Source organism: Carcharodon carcharias, chromosome 5 (genome assembly GCF_017639515.1).
Source record: "Carcharodon carcharias isolate sCarCar2 chromosome 5, sCarCar2.pri, whole genome shotgun sequence".
Taxonomy (NCBI): Eukaryota; Metazoa; Chordata; class Chondrichthyes; order Lamniformes; family Lamnidae; genus Carcharodon; species Carcharodon carcharias.
This window is the reverse complement of record NC_054471.1, coordinates 125,512,185-125,520,012: the sequence shown is the minus strand read 5'-3', so window position 1 is coordinate 125,520,012 and position 7,828 is coordinate 125,512,185.

Here is a 7,828-nt window from a genome sequence, read left to right as displayed (position 1 = left end):
TCTCCAGCGCCTCTGCCCTCACATATTCTTCTCTCTCCCAGAACCATGATAGGGTCCCCTTGTCCTCACTTTTCACCCCACCAGCTTCAGCATTCAAAGGATAATCCTCCGCCATTTCCACCAACTCCAGCATGACACCACCACCAAACACATCTTCCCTTCACCCCCACTGTCGGCATTCTGTAGGGACCGTTCCCTCCGGGACAGCTTGGTTCACCCGTCCATCACCCCCAACACCTCAACTCCTCCTACAGCACCTTCCCATGCAATCACAGAAGGTGCAACACCTGCCCCTTTATTTCCCCTCCTCACCATCCAAGGGCCCAAACACTCCTTTCAAGTGAAGCAGCGCTTCACTTACACCTCCTTCAATTTAGTCTACTGCATTCGCTGCTCCCAATGCAGTTTCCTCTACATTGCGGAGACCAAACGCAGACTGGGTGATCAGTTTGCGGGACACCTTTGGTCTGTCTGCAAGCATGACCCAGACCTTCCTGTCACTTTCCATTTCAACACACCACCCTGCTCTCATGCCCACATGTCCATCCTTGGCCTGCGGCAATGTTCCAGTGAAGCTCAACGCAAGCTGGAGGAACAGCACCTCATCTTCCGACTAGGCACTTTACAACCATCCAGACTTAACATTGAGTTCAACAACTTCAGACAATGAACTCTCTCCTCCATCCCCACACCTTTCTGATTCCCCCCGACCCACTTCTTTTCTTATTTATTTCAATTTTTTAAGTTTTATTTATTTATTTATTTTTAAAATTTCACACTTATTTTCATTATTATTATTTTTTATTTCCATTTTATTCATTGTTTTATGCCCAGCATTTAGCCTTTTCGATCTTTTCTCCCACCTCCGTCCCCTCCCCCCACCCCCACTAGGGCCATCTGTTACTTTCCAGAGTGCTTACCCTGGTCCGGACATAACCACATTCTGCTTTCCACTCTTAATGTTAATTAATTAGCACCTCCTTTAGCCAGAACCACCACTTTTAACAACCCTTTGACCTTCTGTTTATGACATCTTTCGCAATCTCTCTTTTGCCTCCACCTACCACTGGCCTTCTACCCCGCTTCACCTGTTCCTTCCCCCCCTTAAACAGTATATATTTCAACACATTTCTACTTCCCTGCAGCTCTGAAGAAGTCATATGGACTCGAAATGTTAACTCTGCCTTTCTCTCCACAAACGCTGTCAGACCTGTTGAGTTTTTCCAGCAATTTTTGTTTTTGTGGCCTATAATTACCTGTTTTTGTCTCCCTCCCTTTTTGAATAAGGGTGTTATATTAGCCATTCTCAATCCTCTAGGACTTTTCCAGAATCTAAGGGTTCTTGGAAGATTACTACCAGTGCATCCACTATCTCTGCAGCTATTTCCTTTAATATTCTAGGATGCAACCCATCAGGTCCAGAGGACTTATTGGCTTTTAGCCCCATTAGTTTTCTTAGTACTTTTTCTCTAGTGATAGTTATTGTATTTAATTCCTCCCCACCTTATGCCCCTTGATTATTTAGTATTTTTGGAATGCTATTGGTATCTTCTACAGTGAAGACTGAAGCAAAGTATTTATTCAAGTCCTCTGCCATTTCCTGGTTCCCCATTATTATCTCCCCAGCCTCATTCTCTAATGGGCCTATGTTCACTTTGGCCTCTCACTTCCTTTTTGTATATTTAAAGAAGCTCTTACTGTCCATTTTTATATTGCTTGCTAGTTTACCCTCCCTCTTCATTTTTTTGGTCATCTTTTGTTGGTTTTTAAAACTTTCCCAATCCTCTGGCTTACTACCAATCTTTGCCACATTGTATGTTTTTTCTTTCAATTTGATACCGTCCTTAGCTTCCTTGGTTAACCATGGTTGGTTTATTCCCTTCCTTGAATCCTTCTTCCTCACTGGGATATATCTTTGTTGAGAGTCATGAACTATTTTCTTAAATGTTTTTTGCAGATCCTTCATGTTCCATCACATGCCCTTTTACATGTTACAATTTCAAAAGTGCTTCACCCATAACCGTGACATTAGCACACTGTCTTCACTGGAAGTTGTGACTACAAGGGAGTACTCCACAGGGTCCTATAAGCTCCAGAACACACTGTGCCAATTTCGGGTGCTCACAAACAAGCACAGTACACCCAACAAGGGTTGCCAATCCTCCAGGATTGCACTGGATTCTCCAGCAATGGATAGAAAGGCTGTTTGGACATAGGAACTCATATGATGGAACCTTCAGTAATGTGTCCAACCGTAGCTTGCTACCCCGTACCAAACTTATGAATGGACCACCCCCTGCCCCCGCCACCCCCCAACTCTTCCCCCCACCCCCAAAAAAACAACAACCTGTGCACAGCTCGGGATTAAGGTTGCAGCAGAAGATTGCGCATGGGTATTGAGTAGCACCGCACATAGCGGGAATCCTTACTCATCCATGTTCTTTATTCATTGTGATGGCAGAATGTTCCAGAGTAGCGCTATGAGTACATCTCATGGATTAAATGCACCCAGGTCCTGCAACCAGGACCTGGAGATCCTGGTGCAGGAGGTTGAGGCTGGAGAAAAACACCATATCCAGCTGATAAAAGGAACCTTCCTGCCATTAACGAGAGAGCCTAACAGGCAATCACAGCAGCGGTGAACACATCAGGTGAACAGCAAAGATCTTGGATACAGTGCTACAAGCAGTTCCATAACCTGCTGCACTCAGGCAAAGTGAGTTGTTGGACCGAAGCATGTATTTGGGCTCTATGTAAATGAGACATCAAATGAGGCACAATTGGCATCTCTTTCCCATCATCAAGGATGACCGGATGGGCATGACACTCTTGTATGTCCAAGCATCTATGGGATGGCAATGGAATGCCCATTTAGACACACTCTCATGTAGATTAGGCTTGTACCTGGATGCAGTTGAACTGGAAATAGAGTTAACCACAGCTGCTTGGCCTGACAGCCAAAAACGGTAAATAATGTCATTCCATGTACCCCTCAAATATCTGCCTTTTTAAAAATTGGCAACTTCAAATGTTGTATAAATGCAAAATCGGTTACCAGGTTAAATGTTTTTCAAATATAGCTCTTGAAAGTTGCAAATTTAGTTTAAGCCTGCTTTTCTATGTCTTGGGAAATATATCTCCATGTCCTCTCACACTGAACAAAGATTACCATAAGTATATCCTGTTCAATGTCCTTAAACTTGTCCTTATTGATTACTTACAGGAGAAAAGAGCACAAAATGAAAAGGAGACGGTCTGAACAGGGGGTGGGACTGTGAAGCTGAGAGTGGCTCGTCCAGAGGAGAGGGCAATGCAAATTGCACGTGTGTCCTCCCAGGCCAGTAATAGAGATAGTAAATCACCCATTGCAGATGCCAAAGGCAGTGTAATAGGCACCTCAGAGCATGGCTTCATTCATGGAGGTGATGGTCATTCAGCACAGGGAACATGGACCTAGCATAATAGACAGCTGGCGAATGGTAGAGCATGAAGGAATGGCATTGAGCCAATGGTTCAGCTCATATAGTTTCTGATATTGTCCTGTAACTCCATGTGCTTTTGCACTGACCAAAGATGACACTAGTTGTTCCGTCTTCCACAAATCTCATTGTTGCATGCACAACCCCCAGAGCCAGAACATCCCTTGTGCATCAAGAGCAGGATGAAGAGATGTCCGAGGAAGCACTGTCCCATCTTACCATACACAATAAACCAGCACAGGTACTAGCACTCTGGAGGGAAGTAGCGCGCATTTAGAGTTGGTTGCCAGTGGGGAAGGGCACTACACCAGAATACAGGAGGACGTGTCAGAGTTAGAAATAAATGCACACAGACCTCATCGGAGGTGGGAGAGCAGTGACAATGATGCTCGGGTTGGCATTGAGGTTGGTCCTCGGGAATCATCTTATGGGGCTCAGTTCTTAGATCGGCAGCAACAGACACCTGGCAGAGTTCCCCGAGGCAATGCACTTTGAGTGGAAGAGTCCAATGTGGTGATGAGCTCAGCCTTGCCTTGGGGGCTTTCCTGCATTTGATCTAATCATGAGAGACTGGCTGATCTCATGGAGAGTCACATGCAGCATCACTCAGAGTGGATGCAAGAGCAGCAAAGGGAACGAGGTTCATTCAATAGCCTGGAGCAGTTAGTTCAGAGTCTGAGCACTGTCCTCCATGGAATACATGAGGAGTCACGTGCCCATAACTGGACACTGTCACTGGTGGCACCATGAATGCTGGGATGGACCACTGCTGTGCCCCAGCTGGCCACCCCATCCAACTCTCCAGAAAACCAATCTAGGGCTGAGGAGGTTACAGAAGAAGATGTGAGCAGTGCTGCACGTTTTTTTTAAATTCATTCACAGGATGTGGGCGTCACTGGCTGGGCCAGCACTTATTACCCATCCCTAGTTGGCCTTGAGAAGGTGGTGGTAACAACTGAGTGGTTGCTAGGCCATTTCAGAGGGCATTTTTAAAAGTCAACCACATTGCTGTGGGTCTGGAGTCACATGTAGGCCAGACCAGGTAAGGACGGCAGGTTTCCTTCCCTAAAGGGAAGAAAATCTAAATCTAAACATCTTCCATGGTTTCCCTGGCCCCTCCACCTGAGCGCTCATCCGTAGTATGTGCTCTAGTTCCTATAGCTGCACCTAGAGAAATGCAGATCCTGAAGTCTCAGGTAGGTTCCAAAGGATCCCTGCACAAAGAGGCCGGCTACAATGCTCCTCAATGCCTTACAGACAGAGGGGTGAGCACTGCCTCCACCACCTCCGCAGCAACACGGGGAGGGGGGGGTGGGGCACCACTTAGGAGCAGCGACATGCAGAGGCGCCATGGCAACTCGATCACTAATGGGGTCACATGTGGTGTTATATCCCACACTGTTAAGTATGCCTTTTCCAATGTTTGTAAATACACCATAGAAATTGAAGGAGCGATGTCTATACTTCTTAAGTGGTGCGTGCAGTAACGGGTTAAACATGAAACTACAAGCAGGGTTTTATGTCCTGTGGGTGGGCGTGATCCGACCAGATCGGGCTTAAAATATTGTGCGATGACCTCAGATAAGCGTCCGGATGCCATCACGCAATCACTCGATATTTCAGTCAGCGAGCGCGCGCAAGAGTTGACAGCATCCCCGCCAACAGTTAAGAAGCCTATTAAGGCTATTAATCAATTAATTAAAAGCTAATTTCACTGCCCGTCCAACCTTATGGTTGGCACATGGGCAAATCGGCCAGGTGGCCTTTGGATTTTTTAGAAAACCTCATCCACGGCAGCTTGAGGTTTCCAACATTAATTTTAAAAAATGTTCTTACTATGTCTTTGTTCATGCGACTCAGTCCTATGTGGGGACATGTTTTTCGCATTTTCAAATTCTTTATTCCTGATTTTACAATTCTTCAGCTCCCTGAGGCAGCTCCCTGCCTTCTGGGAGCTTTCAGTGCGCGCTCCCCCATGCACGCACAGACTATTGCGGAGGCAGTCTTCCCACCCCCCACCCTGGCAGCACTGAGATTCTCAGCGTGCCTGTCATGCTGGTTGGCCGTTAATTAGCCAGCCAGCATGAAATCGCAGTCAGTTGTCGATTGCGGGCGATGGACTGTTTCCTGGCCACTCCTGGGTCCACACACCATGCCCGCCCAATGACCTCAAAATCCTGTCCTACATGTTCTTGCCAGCATCAGTGAAGATTGCAGCCAGAAATCCATCTCTCAGTCACCTGACAGATGTGACAGGTGTAGCCAATGCAAGTCCATTGTTGTTAAGTTGGAGGCTCAATTATACTTTTACTGCTAATAACAGTCAACCACAGGATGTGCACATCACTGCTTAGATTAGCATTTGATGACCATCCCTAGTTGCCCTTGAGAAGATGGTGGTGGTGAGATGTCTTCACGAGCCAGTGCAGTCCATGTGGTGTTGGTACACCCACAGTGCAATTAGGAAGGGAGCTTCAGGACTTTCACCCAATAACAGCGTTTTCATTCAAAGTCTCCATGGTGGGTGCAGCTTGGAGTGGAACTTGCAGGTGGCGGTGGTCCCATGCATCAGCTGCCCTTGTCTTTCCAGTTGGTTGAGGTTGTGGGTTTGGAAGCTACTGTCGAAGGAGCCTTGATGAGTTGCAGCAGAGCATCTTACAGATGGTGCACACTGCTACACTCTGTGTCGATGGTTCAGGGAATGAATATTGAACATGGTGAATGGGGTGCCAATCAGCAGGCTGCTTTATCCTGGTGTCACACTCCTCGGGTGTTGTTGGAGCTGCACTCTCTCAGGCAAATGGAGAGTATTCCATCACACTCCTCACTTTTGCCTTGCAGTTGGTAGACAGGCTTTGGGGAGTCTGGAGGTCAGATACTCAGTGCATCATTCTTAGCCTCTGAATGCTCTTGTAGCCACAGTATTTATATGGCTAGTCCAGTTCAGTATCTGTTCAATGGTAACCTCCAGGATGTTGATAATGGGAGATTCAGTGATGGTAATGTCATTGAATGTCAAGGGGCGATTGTTAGATTCTCTCTTGTTGGAGATGGTCATTGCCTGGCACATGGTTGGCACAAATGTTAATAATGTTGCACAATCTTGATTTGCAGTGTTTCTGTTGATCCATCAATCATATCAGCATGTGTTGAGTCCCATCAACATTGCATAGGTGCACTCTTGACATAGGGGCTAGGCTTGCCTAGCCCAGTATTTGACAGCATCCAAAGTACATTTACAGGCCCCTTTGTCAAGGTTAGTCCCTCAGTGTGACTGAATGCAGACTTATGAATGCAGAACTTCCAAAAGACATAGACAAGTTGATAGAATGGGTGGACAGATGGCAAATGAAGTTCAATGCAGAGGAGTGTGAAGTGGTTCATTTTGGTAGGAAGAACATGAAGAGACAATATGAAATAAAAGGTACAACTCTAGGGTGCAGGACCAGAGGGACCTGGGTGAATATGTGCATAAATAATTGAAGGTGGCAGAGCAGGTTGAGACTGCAGTTAATAAAGCATATAGTATCCTGAGCTTTATTAATAGAGGCATAGAGTACTAGAGCAAGGAGGTTATGTTGAACTTGTATAAGTCAATAGTTTGGCCTCAGCTGGAGTATTGCATCCAGTTATGGGCACATACTTTGGAAGGATGTGAAGGCATTAGAGACGGTGCAGATAAGATTCACAAGAATGGTCCCAGGGATGACGATTTTCAGTTATGAAGATAGATTTGAGAAGTTAGGACTATTTCTCTGAGAGAAAAGAAGGCTGGTATAGGTATTCAAAATCAACAGGGTCTGGACAGGGTAGATAGGGAGAAACTGTTCCCACTCGTGAAAGGATCAAGAACAAGAGGGCATAGATTTAAAGTAATAAGCAAAAGAAGGAAAAGTGATATGAGGAGAAACTTTTTTACACAGCGCGCAGTCAGGGTTTGGAATACACTGCCTGAGAGTGTGGTTGAGGCAGGTTCAATTGAAACATTCAGAATGGAATTAGATTGTTATCAGAAAAGGAAGAATGTGCAGGGTTACAGGGAGAAGAGGGGAGAATGGTACTAGGTGACCTGCAGATTTTCTCTCTTGTCAGGGGATGGACATCTTCTGGAAGAGGTGAGGTGCCTATGGTCTCAAGGGCACTCGTACATCATTGGCTTGACAGCCATTTGCTTCTGAGGGTGCACCTATATCCTCAATATTGGTTATGTGAAGCGCCTCTGTGTTAGGTCCTCCCTGTTGACTACAGCGTCAGGTGCGGCGCTGACCTGGATAATCCAGCATGTCTCTCAACGTTTCTGCCATTGTCCTCCTCCTCCTCATCCTCCCCCTCCTTGGTTCAATCTTGTT